Consider the following 14207-nt stretch of genomic DNA (forward strand, 5'->3'; position numbering starts at 1 on the left):
CAGGAGCTGTGTTGTTGCAGAAGGATGACCGTGATGATTTTGGCCATCTTGTAGCTTACTTTTCAAAGAAATTTAACGAGCATAAAAATAATTATTCCACTATAAAGAAAGAATTACTGTCACTAGTTTCAGCCTTGCAGCATTTCGGTGTATATGTTTGCACCGCTCAGAAACCACTGACTGTGTATACAGATCATAACCCATTCGTGTTTCCGAGTCGAGTCAAAAACAAGAACAGAAGGCTGTTAAACTGGAGTTTAATTTTGCAAGAGTTTGATCTCATGATAACTCACATTAAAGGCAAAGAAACGTGATCGCTGATTGACTTCCCTGATGTTAAATGGGAAACATGTATCTTTACTAATCTGATATTCTGTAATTTTGTAGCATGATAATTATTAACATTACTAACTGTATGTGCGGTTGAATATTTTGGGGAAAAATTCCTTTTAGGTGGGATGTGTTAAGAACTAGGTTACTATTGGTGAATATCACCTTCAGATCGGGCATTGTGTGCGTGTGTGTGTGAGAGAGAGAGAGAGAGAATGTGTGTGTGTGTGTGTGTGTGTGGCGTTCTTACGTCAACAGAAGGTAAAGGACGTAATGACGTTGTTGGAGAAGTCAGTACGTGTCACTCAGAGAAGAGAGAGAGAGAAGAGAGAGAGAGGGATACCAGCCTGCTAGTTTCTCTATCGGTGGATGAGAAACAATAACTGTGTCTGTCACTGCAATCCACGTGCGGATTATTTGGAGTAATCCGGTGGAGTCCACTTTGTTGTTAACCTGTGGAGGGAAACAGGTTTTTTTTTTGTCGATGGCCACGATCCGGATGCTTTTCGGGGTGAGGAAGTCATTACCGAGTAAACACTGAGGTGTCGTTTGGGTTCCATCGTGGAACATTTGGATTTCGTTATTACTCTCTCTATGTTCTCTACATCTACGTTTTATCTTCAGACAACGGTAGTTGTTGAAGAAGCCTTAGCTCATGTTTCAACAATGGTTTGCTGAACTGAACTTTAAGAACCATTCCTGGACTTGGAGTTTGGGACTTTGCCACACACACACGACGATTTTAGTTTTGGGGTTAATGTTCAAGGTTTAACAATTTTACTTCTAACATTCTAACATTTTTACTTTTATTTTTCTTATTATCATAAGTAGTGATTAATAAAATAGTTTTTAACACTGAATCATGACTGTGAGTTTCTTTTGTTGCTGGTTCGTAACAGTGGCTACTTCACCTTATTGTCACCCTGCACTGCATTTTCTTTGTAACTGTAACACCATAGTCTGTATTATGTTGTTGCTTTTCCTTTGTACTACCGAAATGTACTGATGCTCTTCAAAGATCTGTATGGCTGGCATGCAAAACAATGTTTTCAAAGTCGTTTTCTTCGTGACGAAAATAAACCAATTATAATTACAATTCCAACCCTGAACAGATCTTGAAACCAGCTGTTTGCAGCTGATTCCGAAGTCATCCCCGGACTCACCATCCCAGAGATATCTTATTTGCCTCATACACCCTTCCCCCACTCACTCCTCATCCTGACACCAGTTGGTTACTTCTGCTTCCCGGTTCTGACGCAGATTGTCCGTCTGAAGCTGTTTACCTTTCTACACATGCTGCCTGAGCTGTTGAGTGGCTCCAGTGTCTTAGACTTTCTTTACCTTCTGCTGCTCCTTTACATCGCCCTTTCCGCCTTTTTCCTCCATGTCTGTCTGTCTGTCTCTCGTTGCCTGTCTGTCTGTCTGCCTGTCTGTCTGTCCGCCTGACTGTCTGCCCGCCGTCCATCGGTCTGTCTCTCTTCCTCTCTCTCTCCAGTACTGCCTTCTCTTTCTCCCTCTCGTTCCCCGTCTGTCCACATTCCGTCGCTCTGCCGCTTTCCCTTCCTGTACCTGACCTTGAGACCCTCCTTCTCCTTGCTCTTCAGTCAAATTCTACTGATGTATTTAGCGGCATTTACAACGTGCAATTGCAATCTTGAATTAACTTCCATGAACAGGATTAAACTGTTGCATAAATGTTGATAACCCACCACTAAATCTCCCTGCAGCTTCCTATATTTCAGAGAACAAACAACACCCCCCCCCCCCCGCCATTTAAATTCTTTCCCACAGCTGAAATGTCGCAGAGCTGGAAATATCCTCATAAATCTCTTCCTCCGTAACTACAATCTCAGCTGTTGTGTACTCGGCCCATGGTCATAGAGTCACCAAGCACAGAAACAGACCCTTCGGCACCCTGGGTCCACACTTCAATCACCCATTAACACCGATCCCATTTCATTCTCCCCACATTCCCAGCAACCGCTTCCACATATTCTACCACTCACCGACACAGGAGGATCATTTTACGGTGCCAATTCCACTGCAGACCACATGTCCTTGGAAATCCTCTCGGGTACAGTGGTCATGGATACTGATGAAAGGCAACGGATTATCTGCAGCCGACATGGACAAGATTGGTCGAATGGCCTGACACTGAGTTTTAAAACAAAAGCAAAACACGCTGGAAATATCGATCCGGTCAGGCTGCATCTGTGGGAAGAGAAAGAGAGCGACTGTTTCAGATCAGGCATCCCGAGTCAGAACTGAAAATAGGACAGCAGATACGCGGAGGGATTTGACCTGAAACGTTAACTCCGTTTCACTTCCCACGGACGCCGCCTGGTCTGCTCACGATGAAGCATGTCTGTTTTATTTTATATATCCACCTAATGTTCTATTTTCATTTACTCTTCAATATAAAACTCAACCATTTGCTCCGGACCAGAACCTGTGGGCCTAGAGTGTGTGAGGAACACCTCTCATTCACTCTACTCTGGAGAATGTGGGCCCACGCTGCTGCTCTCCTCACAGGACAGACCCAGTGAGCATTTGCTGCACTCCCTCGGTCACAGATGTACAGGTAGGGGCCGTACCTGTACACAGGAGGCCGGGAGTCTTTGGATCTCCCCATCTCAGAGGGTGGTGGAATCAGAGATGTGAACACTTTTGAAGGCCGACATGTATACATGGTACTCAGCAAGGGGTCACCGGGGGAGACGGGAATGTGGAGTTCAGTATCCAATCAGATTAACCGTGACCTCACTGAATGGCGGAGCAGAACGAGTAGCCAAGTGGCCAACTCCTTTTCCTGATTCCCAAGTCCGTATATTACAAGTGCCGTCTCCCCAGGGCCCTGTATAATTCCAGTGAGACGTTCTTGCCCCGAGACTCAAACCCCCTGCAATAAAGATCAACGTACTGTTTGCCTTCCCACTTGCTCACCGACCCTGCATGTTAATGTTCAGTCCAATGACACCCGGGTTCCTCGGGACACCAACACCGTTCAATCACTCACCGCCGTGTCTTCACCCATTCCCTTCGCCGTTCGCTGTCCCACTGAATCCTCTTCTCATCCTCTTCACAATTCACACTGACACCAAGTTTTGTTTCATCAGCAAACCTGGGTATATTTTCCGTGAAAGTCAAAGAAACTGCAGCTGCTGTGAATCTGAAGCAAGAACGGAAAATGCTGAACAGGCAACATCTGTGAAAAGAGGAATAAAGGTAACGTTTTCTGTTAAAGATCCTTCACTTTCCGAACTGAAAAGTTTACTCTGTTTCTCTCTCCACAGATGATGTTCGACTCTCTGAGAGTTCCACTATTTTTTTGTATTTCATTGTCCGTGACACCCGGATGAAAACCATTGACGCAGATTGTGAAAAGCCGGGTCGCAGAACCGATCCCTGGTCACCGCCTCCCAACCCGAAAAACGGTTAATTTATTCCCGCTTCCTTCAGGTTATCTCTGTGGCACAATCAGTCCGCGCGTTCGGCTGTTAACCGAAAGGTTGGTTGTTCGGGCCCACCCAGGGACTCTGGCGATCCGGGCAGCTTTTGCTGTGCGTCTCATTGTCAGCTGGGGAACACTGCTCTGTCCGGAGGCGGGCGCACCCTGCTGCTGCCTCACTGGGCTCAGTGGGAGCCCTCCCTGCGGGGTCTCAAGCCCGGGAGTCCGGATGTTATGCCTCCCTTTCACCGGGATGCGCGAGTTTCATAAAATAACGTCCCTGGAACTTACTGGGTCGAATGTTGTGCTTTGTTTGTTTTTTGGGCTTTGACCATTCATTGCGACTCTGAATAATTTCTGACGTTTTCCAGAGGGATGTGAAAAGATGGAACAGGGAAGTGAATTTAGATGATCAACCATGAACTTACTGAACGGGGGAGCAGACATGAGGAGCCGAATGGCCTGAGCCAGTTGTTATCATTTATGTTTCAATGGCAATGATTGATGCCGACTGGGAGGAACACGGGGTCCGCCGCGGGGTCGGGGAGGATTTGGGGCGAATCTTGCTTCTGAAGCGACCACAGCAAACAATCTGCTGCAGGAACTCAGCGAGTCGAACAGAACCTGTGGGGGAAAGGAATTATCGACGTTTCCAGTCCATTCCCTGCATCACGTTCCCACGTCAGTTTCCAACTAAAACGGCGACAATTCCTCTCCCCGCACATATGCCGCTCGGCCGCCTAATTCATCCAGCAGATTGTTTGTTGCTGCAGATTCCAGTATCTGCAATCTCTTGTCTGTCATAAACGGTTCCCTTGTATCGGGGATGTAGCTCAGTGGGAGAGGGCGTGCTTTGCATGTTTGAGGTCCCGGGTTCAATCCCAGGCATCTCCAAGCTGGTGATCTTGAATTTTGAATAATGCGTGGAAATTCCTGGAGAAACGCGATGCTGCCCCGAGCCCCAGAGAGCTGGGAAAGTGACGTCTAACAGGGATAGATCACCGGCATTCTTTCGGCCATCTCCTCGACATCCACCTCTTTGTTCAGTGTCATGCTTTTATTGATTAAGTTTCGGAGTCTGAGCCTCACTGACAAGAACACGGGGTGAGGAGAAAGTATCCCCGAGAATGACGAACGGTAGCTTTGTGCCGGAGTGAAGCGCGGAGCTCGGGACATGGGTGGAATAACCACCCGCCGGCCTGTTACTGAACCGTCCCATGTGTGAGTGTCAGAAACTCACTCTTCTCGGCTCAGGTACAAAGACTCGGCTGGGCAGGGCGCAGGTCTGGGGTCTGGGCGGACAACAGCTTGTGCAGATCAGGAGATTGAACTGTCATTTGGAGAGGCGGAGGCAATAGAATTTAGGAGACGGGCGGCAGAATCAGTCCCGTTCTGAACGCTGAACGTCTCCGTTACCACAGGCGACAAAGGGCATGCACGGGATAAGGTCAGAACAAGCCGAATGTAATTCTAGGTTTGACTGAAGATCAGGGAGAGTGCGAACACAGTCCTCACCACCACACATTTTACAGTCGAGTTCCCACTTTTGGGACATGGCAGGCGTCAGCACACCCGGAGTGCAGTGGGCGAGCCTCTGTCCGGTAGAAAAGCCTTGATATCCCCGTCACTCCCCTGCGAGGTCAGTGCCCCGGACCCTGCGGCACCCCGCTACTCCACACCTGTCACGGCCCGTTCCGGCCACGTTGCTCTAGGAAGTAGAGTCGTCGTTAATCGCCGACTGCTATATCTGGAACACGTAACACACAGGGGAAGATAAACAGAATGTCCGACAGCAGGGACGCAAAACAGGGTCAATGAAATCATGTCAAACACAGTCATTGCTGAAATGTCGGGAACCAGATATCCGACCGGGAGAGAGCACAGACAGCACAGGGATAGTGACCGGATGGGGCAGGAAGTAAGGGACAAGGAAAAGAAGAAAGAGAGACAGGGGAAGAGAGACAGAAGGGAAATGTCAGGCAAGAAAGAGACGTCAGCGAGGGAAAATAAACGATAAATAAAAATGATCGAAGGGACGGCGGGGCATTCACAGCGCAGCAACATCACACAGTGTGGCGCAGCGGCAGCGTGCTGGGCCCAGAACCCAGAGGTCGATGGATCGCAACCATCCGCTGCTATTTACCTCGTCGGAAACAGCAATTTACCAAGGAAGAGAGAATCCAAACTTCTTACAGACAGGCACAAAGATGGGAAGAAAAACAAAGAGATTCAGACCGGTCAGCTGTAAAAATGGGATATTCCCGTCGAGCATTGGGAGAGAGGGAAGCCCTAAATGGACAGTAGAGGAGGAGGGGGCGGTAATGATTAGCATGATGTCTGAGGTGGAGCGTTTCAGTTATGCAGACTGGATACACTGGGGGTGTTTCCCCTAGAGCGGAGGAGGGTGACCGGGTCCTTGGAGAATTATCTCACATTATCAGGGGCGGAGATAGTGGGAAATGGTTCATCGTGCCTGACGGGTCTGTAACCGGAGGGCATCAGAGGAAGAACTTCCCCACGAAGAGGGTGGTTGGAACCTGGAACCCACCCTCGGTGTGGGTGCCGGAGGCAGGGACTCTCGCGGTGTTTGACAAAGATCCAGACGAGACCTTGAATCACCAAGGTACTGAAGGCAATAGACTCCGTGCTGGTAGGTGAGAGTGGTACAGATGGGTAATTAATGGTCATCATGGGAGCGAGGGGAGAGATCCCACAGGGTAAACACAGAGAGCGGGTGGTGAACAGACTGACGTCACTCAGTGTGAACATGTCATCTGGGACAAACTGGGATGTGTCCTCGGTTGTTGTGGGAATCTGGGATAGAGAAAGAGCAGGAAGCTACACTGATCCGTTCATCGATTACCCGGATAAAGATGAGGGACGTGTATTCCTTCCCTTATCAACTGATCTGCCCACAGTGAACAATAATTAATGAAACAGCGATGGGGTCTCTTTTACACGCACTGATAGAACGAAATTAATCGAGGAAGCCGTACGCTAGTGAGCATGAGTAGACCACTCAGCCCCTCGTGTTCTGTGAGGGGTTGAATTCTGAGGAGATTAAAACTCTGCGATGGCCGGGAATCGAACCCGAGTCAACTGCTTGGAAGGCAGCTATGCTAACCACCGTACCACCATCGCTCCATTATGCTGCAGGAGATGCGGGCACTGAACCGTCTCCAGTGCTGTTTGACTCTGACTCGATCAGCAGTCCCCGATCTGCTCTTTGAAGGGTCATTCCTCACACTGCTGCAGTCCCTGTTCCGTCCAGTTGATGTCGGCACCCTCCAACAGACCGGAGTCACACAGCACCCAGTGATTATTCACCCTGGATCAGACTGAAGTGATATTCGACCTCTGTGACAGTCGAAGGGCTACAAATCGTTTCCTGCATCACACATCACACAGCTAGGAAAATCAATCGTGATTAGAAATGTCCTTTCCAACCACACGCAGCTTGGCCCGAATGAGCTCCCCATTTCCGCCAAGTGACTGAATCGCTGGACAATCCTGAGACACCTCCAGTCACACAGTGAGAATTGGGTGTCTGAAAGATGCCGGTTAACAGTCAACGAACATACACTGGGATGATCCTGTGAACCCTCCGGTACCCTGACATCCACATTACAGACCACATAATCCTGTCGGTTCCTCGTTAGTATAGTTGTCAGTATCCCCGCCTGTCACGCGGGAGACCGGGGTTCAATTCCCCGACGGGGAGATGGTTATTCTGCTTTCAGGTAACTGGAAATACCAGAGAATTTTGGAACAATAAAATGTAAAAGTGGCAAAGAATTTGGTGTTTCGGTGATCAGTTCATTTCATATTCGGAATGTGGAACAGGCTGGGCTGCAGTTCGCCCGAGAGGGGAGAGTCTCCCGAGAAGAAGGGACATCGTGTTCAGCCTCAGGAACAGCTGAAACACATTGCAGAGAACGATCCCAAATGGACATGTTTTACAGCGGACGGGTCGCGGACAAAGCCGTCCTGTCCCTCCTCCAGCCTCGGACCCTTCCCTCAGGCTCTGATCAAAGTGAACTGGGGAAAGCTCCGGCTGGCATTCGTTCTGTGACGTAAGGCGGACAGGAACGTATGCACCGCGTAGCCCCGCTGCTGGACCTGATTGACAGCGGGCGGCAAGCACATGCCCCGTGTGCTTTAGCTCCACCTGTGAGCGCCATTCCCTCAGCGAGCGGCAGGAGCGAGTTTAACGCAGCCGGTAAAGGAGAACTCCCGGGCCCGGGGTTAGGGCGCAGACAGCAGCCTCCTTCCAGCAGCGCATCGCTCTGGGAGAGGCTCCGCAAATGGGCTCAGGGATCGGCATGGAGTCCGGACCCGGGGCAGTGGAGGCGGCGGCTGGGAGGAAGAGGAAGAGTGGAGCGGCGACTGGGCTCAGAACATGGAGTGAGTGAGTAGGGAAGGAGATGCCGTTTCCGGGCTGGGGGTGGGCAGGGCGGAGTGGGAAGTAGCTGCCGGTGACGGTCACTGAAGCTTCCTCTCCGCAGACCAGGATGGAAAGTCCCAGGTTCGGTTCCAGTCTCCCCGTATGTGCTGTTACTGGACAGTGAGCAGTGATCACAGAGCCGGACACTCAGGGTAGGGGCAGTTTTACAAAGACCGTCTTTTTCAGGCTCCCGGTGAGAAGTGTGAGGGACACCGTTTAAACAGCGGCTGTTTGACTCCGGTTGAGCGGCGAGTCCCACGGCAGAGGTGAGTGGAAATGCGACCTGTGTAAATCTCCCTGCTCCATGGGCAGTCCCATGGCCGGATCCGTGCCGGGATGTGGTGGTGTGTGTGTCCCTCACTTGGGTTTGGGATGCTGCCCTCTGCTGGTCGGCAGAAGCAGAGAGATGCAGCCCTGCAGCTGCCTCACACACTGGCACTGGCTGCACCGGCTGCTTCGCACTTCCGTCTGCCTTTGACCGCTCACTCAGTGATCCCGTTTACTTTTCCTTCCCACAGGGATAGACTTCAATCCACTCTGATGCTCCCTCCCCCCGAGGCACAAGGAATAGTGCAGCCGCTTCGTCTCCTACACACAACGTACATTCCACAATAGAGAGAAATTGACAGCTCATCAGTTACACAGTGTCAGACAACAGAGACATTCAGTCCCACACTGAGCCCGACCCAGACACACATTTCCAATACGACAGTTAGACAGTAGGAGTGAACACCGAGGTCATCTGTATGTGGAATCAGAGGGTCTGAGTGAGGTCCCTAACACACATTTTTCACCTGTATTTACTCTGGGAAAGGATATAAATGGCAGGGAACTCGGGTGAGAAATTTCTTGAAGAGAGACCACATGACAATGGAGGAGGTGCTGGACGTCTTAAAACGCACAAAGGTAGATAAATCGCTGAGTCCTGACCAAGTGTATCCTGGACAATGTGGGAAGATCGGGAAGACATTGTGTGGCCCCTTGTGGAGATACTTGTATCATCGATAGCCACGGGTGAGGGGCAGAATACTGGAGGGTGGCGAATGTTGTGCTGTAATTTAAGAAGGGCTGCAAAGAAAAGTCTGGGAGCTGCAGACTGGTGGGGATCACATCAGTACTGGGACAGTTGTTGGAGGGTGTTCTGAGAGACAGGATCTACCTGCACTGGGAAAGGCAAGAACTGATTATGGATGGCCAGCAAGACTCTGTGGGAATTGTCTCTTGAACTTGGTCGAGCTTTTTTTGAAGAGGCAACCAAGAAGATAGATAAGGGAAATGCAGTAGGCGCTGTCCACATGGACTTCAGCAAGGCCTTTGGAAAGGTCCCGCATGGTTGGCTGGTATGGAAAGTTAGATCACATGGGATCCAGGGGGAGCTGGTCAAATGGACACAATATTGGCTTAATGGTAGGAGACAGAGGGTCGTTTTTCAGCCTGAAGGCCTGTGACCAGAGGTGAAACAGAGGAACACAGTGCTGGGTCTGCTATTGTTTGTCTCATAATCATTTATAGGTGGCATTGGCAGTGAGATTGCAGATGATACTAAAATAGGGCTATACTGGACATTATCTGAGATTATAAATGGATCTTGATCAACTAGGTCAGTGGGCCGAGGATCGGCAGATAAATGCGGGATGTTGCATCTTGGTAACACAAACCACGGCTGGACTGACACATAAGTGGTCTGGCCCTGGGAGTGTTGTAGAACTAGAGACCTGAGGGTGCAGGTCCTTCGACGTGGCAACACAGGTAGGGTGGCGAAGACGGCGTTTGACATGCATGCCTTCATCAGTCAGAATTTTGGGCACCAGAACTAGGACCTCATGTTAAAGCTGTACAAGCCATTGGGAAAGCTGCATTTGGAGCACTGCGTACAGTTCTGGGTTTCCTGCTGTCAGGCGGAGGTCGTTCATCTTGCGAGGGTGCAAAAGAGATTTGAGGATGTTGCCAGACCAAGGGGGCTTGGTTAATGAGAGGTTGCATAGGCTAAGACTTCTTCGCCGTGACCTAACAGAGGTTTATAAAATCATGACAGACATAGGTCAGGTGAACAGCCGATGTCATTTTACCAGGGGAGGGGAGTCCAAGACTAGAGGAATAGGTTTAAAGTGAGAGAGGAACTATCTTAAGGACGTGATGGGAAGGTTTATCAAATAGAACATGGTGCGTATATGGAATGAGCCGCCAGAAGAGATGGTACATCCAGGTACGGTTCCAACATTTAAAAGGCATTTGGACAGTTCTATGGAGAGCAAAGGTTTAGAGGGATATGGGCCAACTGCAGACAAATTGGAGTAGTTCAGGAAGGCCACTTGGTTGGCATGGACGAGCTGGGCTAAAGAGCCTGTTTCCGTGCAGTATAACTCTGCGACTCTATGTCTGCTGGTCTTACGGCAGCTGGGGGGCAGTGTCCGCAGTGAGAAGGTTGCAGAGAGGGTGTGTGGGGTGCAGGCAGGGTAAGTGAATGTGTGAGGACGGGGCAGGTGGAACAGAATGTGGGGAAATGGGAGGCCATCCATTGCCAGACGAAACGTGGAAGAAGAGAGAAATTTTGCCATGGGGACAGAGTGAAATGTTCGGATGGACCTGGGCGTCCTTGCAAACAAACCACTGAAAGTTACCATGCAGGGACAGTAGGAAATGAGGGAGGCCGAGAGGATTTTTCCCAGTGATGCAGGAGGATTGGAGACCAAGAGTGGAGATGTCTCACTGGGATTATATAGGGCCCTGGTGAGAGCGCACCTTGAACATTGTGTCCGGGTCTGGTCACACAACCTCAGTAAGGATATATCTGCAATGAAGGGAGTACAGTTACAGTTCCCCAAGCTGACTGGACTGGTTCCAGGGAGGACAGGTTGCTGAGTGAGAGGATAGTGAGTGGGCTGGGCCTGTCTTCTCTGGTGTTCAGGAGAAGAAGGGGAGATCAAATTGAAACTTGCAGAATTGTCGGAGGGTGTCGTGGAAACTCTAATTTAATCTACAATAGGTGCCGATAACTCGAGTTTCCTTCCAAGGCTTTAGTTATCCATGCTAACATGGGGAGTGGGCAGTGAAACATACAGAAGATTGCAAGCTTAATTTATGTGTTAAAACAACAGCTATATCGCGTCACTAGTTCAGTTACCGTTGTTACATACTTGATGAATTTATTCAATGTGTCACATAGATCAAAATAAGAGAAAACAACATTTTCAGGTGCTCTGTGCTGAGGTCAAGGCTGAACTCGCAACTTGTTTAATTACAAAGCTTGGTTTCATCAGTTTCCTGCAAACCTGCTGACTCCAAGCCCAGATTTACTGTTGGCTGCAGGCATAGTTCTATTATACACTGTCAAGAATCCCATCAGCCCCAGCATAGTCAAAAGACACCATTTATTATTCTACAATCCCTCCTTGTTGATCCTCTGGTACAACACTCTTCCTTCTCCTGTTGAAAAGGAGGTTCATACCCCACAGGGTATGGTCGCATCTTCAAACATTCCTCCTCATCATAACTATCATCGTCTCTCTCACTAGATTCTAACCGTGGGTACATGTACACAGGCCTGATACACAGTACAGGCCTGATGTACAGTGGCCTGCGGAGGGCAACACAACACATAGAAATCGCACAGTCACTTCGCTGATACCAACAATGATCAGGAGTATGCCATAATGTATGTGGGACTGCCACCAACTTCCAGAGGGAACCAGCTACTTCCAGGAGGATTACAGTTGTGAAACTGCTTTCCAATTTTCTTCGTTTTCTGAGCTGAATCCCCAATATAATCTGACAGGTGCGTCATGTTTTCTGACTCATCAGGCACATAGGTGCAGCATTCTTGGCCCACAATGGCGCAAGTGCCTCTTCTCTCGGCGAAGAAAAAACCTAAGGCCACCCTATTCTGCAGGGCCACAGTCCCAGTAGAAACCAATGCAGCTGTTACGGCAGATAGGGCCTGCTGTGTTTCTTAAAACCCCTCAGCCGTGTCGTTAGCTGTTCTTTTCTTGTGCGGGTGCGATACTGATCAATTCCCTTGCGGCTCTCCAGTTCCACACCAAGGGAGAGCTATCATCCAGAATTGCTCAATATTAGGTGCGAGCTGCCTGCAACATGGGATATGGTTCTGCAGCAACACTCCTAGCTTCTTTGTCGGCAAATCTGTTGCCTTTTGATACTTTATCATAGCTGAGGTATGAGCCTCACATTTTATGATAGGCAAATTCTGTGGGAGTCAATGGCATCCAATGAATTAAGAATAAGAGAGGTATGCTTAATGTTTTTTTTTTCCAGAGGAGGTAATAAAACCTCTATTTTTCCATAATTGACCAAAGTCATGGACCACCCCAAAGGCATAGCTAGAGTCAGAATAGATGAACGTTCTTGCCTGCTGCCAAAATGCAGGCACGGGTAACCGCACAGAGTTCCGCCTCCTGAGCTGAAGTACCAATGGGAAGTGCATAGGCTTCCATTATTTTGTAGGGTGGAACTGTGGCATATCCTGCTAACAGTAAATTATCGCGTGGTCGATGTGAGGAACCATCAGTGAAAAGAATTAGATCGGGGTTGTCGATGGGTGCATTCCTTATATCGGGCCGGGGGATAATAGTGACCTCCACTGCTAACAGGCAGTCATGATCGTCCATATATTGTTGTGAGGAGGACAGTGGGACGAACGTAGCTGGGTTAATGGCCGGTGAACGCTTATAGGCACAATTAGATCGGGAGAGGTGTATTATTTCGTATCCCGTTGGTCCAGTTGTGGTAAAGTTTTGGGTTGCGGCTGAGTTCAACAATAACAATACGGCATGTAGCACATATACTGCACATGGGTGATGCAGCAAAATAGGGACAGATTTTTCCACAATTCCAGCGGCAGCACACCATCAGACCAACACCACCACAGGGATGCAAGGGGAAATGGTCACAGCGGGGAGACCAGCAGCAGAAGCTGACGTCTGTACACACAATGAAATCTGGACACGACAGATAACAGTTTGAAACAACAGATTACGTTTCACTGCAGTAGGTGATACATTTACCCAAGCGGGTGTCCTTTCACAATGGTTAAAATGTTTACATATCATACACCACATTAAATACAAAATTATTTACATTGCAAGGAAAATCTTGAAGCAGCGCTGTATATCTAAAACAATGGTGAATATCGATACAAAGGAAAACTGTAGATACCTGGGGACAGTGAGCAGGTAGGTGATGGTGAACGGGACCTGCGGTGCGCTGGACACGGAGAGCGGTGTTTTGGATCTGTTACCATTTACTGAGGCTAGAAGTTGGGTGAGAGGCCATGATGGAGCTGAAGGACTGAAGGAAGGAGTTGCACAGTTCTGCCTGGGCAAACTGCAGGGACAGAGGAGGTGGGTCAGTTTATGTCGCTGGATTCACCGCTCACTGGGGAGATATTGGCTACATTCATAAATGAATAAGCCGTCAATACGATTGTCTGAAAACCATTTATGGAGCCGCTACCTGACAAAGTTCAGTCTTGTGTGGTTAAAGGTACCGCTCTTATTTCCACCAGGGACAATACTGAGGTAAAGCCGAGCATTTTGATATCTCTGTGTTAAATCGTCCCGAAATTTCCAACATAATCAATGGTGTTGTTGCAATTTGTTTGTTCAAATGAGTATAAAAAAGTGGAATGGTTTGCGTGTAACCGTGTCACTGGAGACTGATACTCTGTATAAATCAGACCCCATTGGAGAAGGTAAACTCAGATTATATGCCCGAGCTGAGGATTCGGGATCAACAGAAGTCACAGCTTCTCACTGGGGTTTCCCAGTAATCAGGCGGATAGAAGACATTTACTCTCCTGTTGTTTCAGCCTTTGAAATTCCCGGTAAGCTGCTGTCTCAGCTGCCGTGGTTGGAAATTCACATCTAATTGCAATGCTAAGAATGGTTCATCTGGTTGTTTGTTTCCACAGTCACCTGCCCAGTCGCTGCATTTCAAAGAATGGAATGGTGGCACAAGAGACTGTGGATT

At 48.9% G+C, this 14207-nt stretch overlaps 3 non-coding genes across 3 annotated transcripts; 1 reads left to right on the forward strand and 2 right to left on the reverse strand.

Moving 5' to 3' along the window:
* Positions 1 to 5266: 5266 nt before the first annotated feature.
* On the reverse strand, positions 5267 to 5425 carry LOC127566505 (U1 spliceosomal RNA). Its single transcript, XR_007955740.1, has one exon. It is a non-coding gene; the product is annotated as a U1 spliceosomal RNA (small nuclear RNA).
* A 1422-nt stretch (positions 5426 to 6847) lies between these two features.
* Positions 6848 to 6919, reverse strand: trnag-ucc (transfer RNA glycine (anticodon UCC)). The gene has a single exon. It is a non-coding gene; the product is annotated as a tRNA-Gly (tRNA).
* A 508-nt stretch (positions 6920 to 7427) lies between these two features.
* trnad-guc (transfer RNA aspartic acid (anticodon GUC)) lies at positions 7428 to 7499 on the forward strand. The gene has a single exon. It is a non-coding gene; the product is annotated as a tRNA-Asp (tRNA).
* The last annotated feature ends 6708 nt before the right edge of the window (positions 7500 to 14207 follow it).

This window comes from Pristis pectinata, chromosome 42 (assembly GCF_009764475.1).
Source record: "Pristis pectinata isolate sPriPec2 chromosome 42, sPriPec2.1.pri, whole genome shotgun sequence".
NCBI lineage: Eukaryota > Metazoa > Chordata > Chondrichthyes > Rhinopristiformes > Pristidae > Pristis > Pristis pectinata.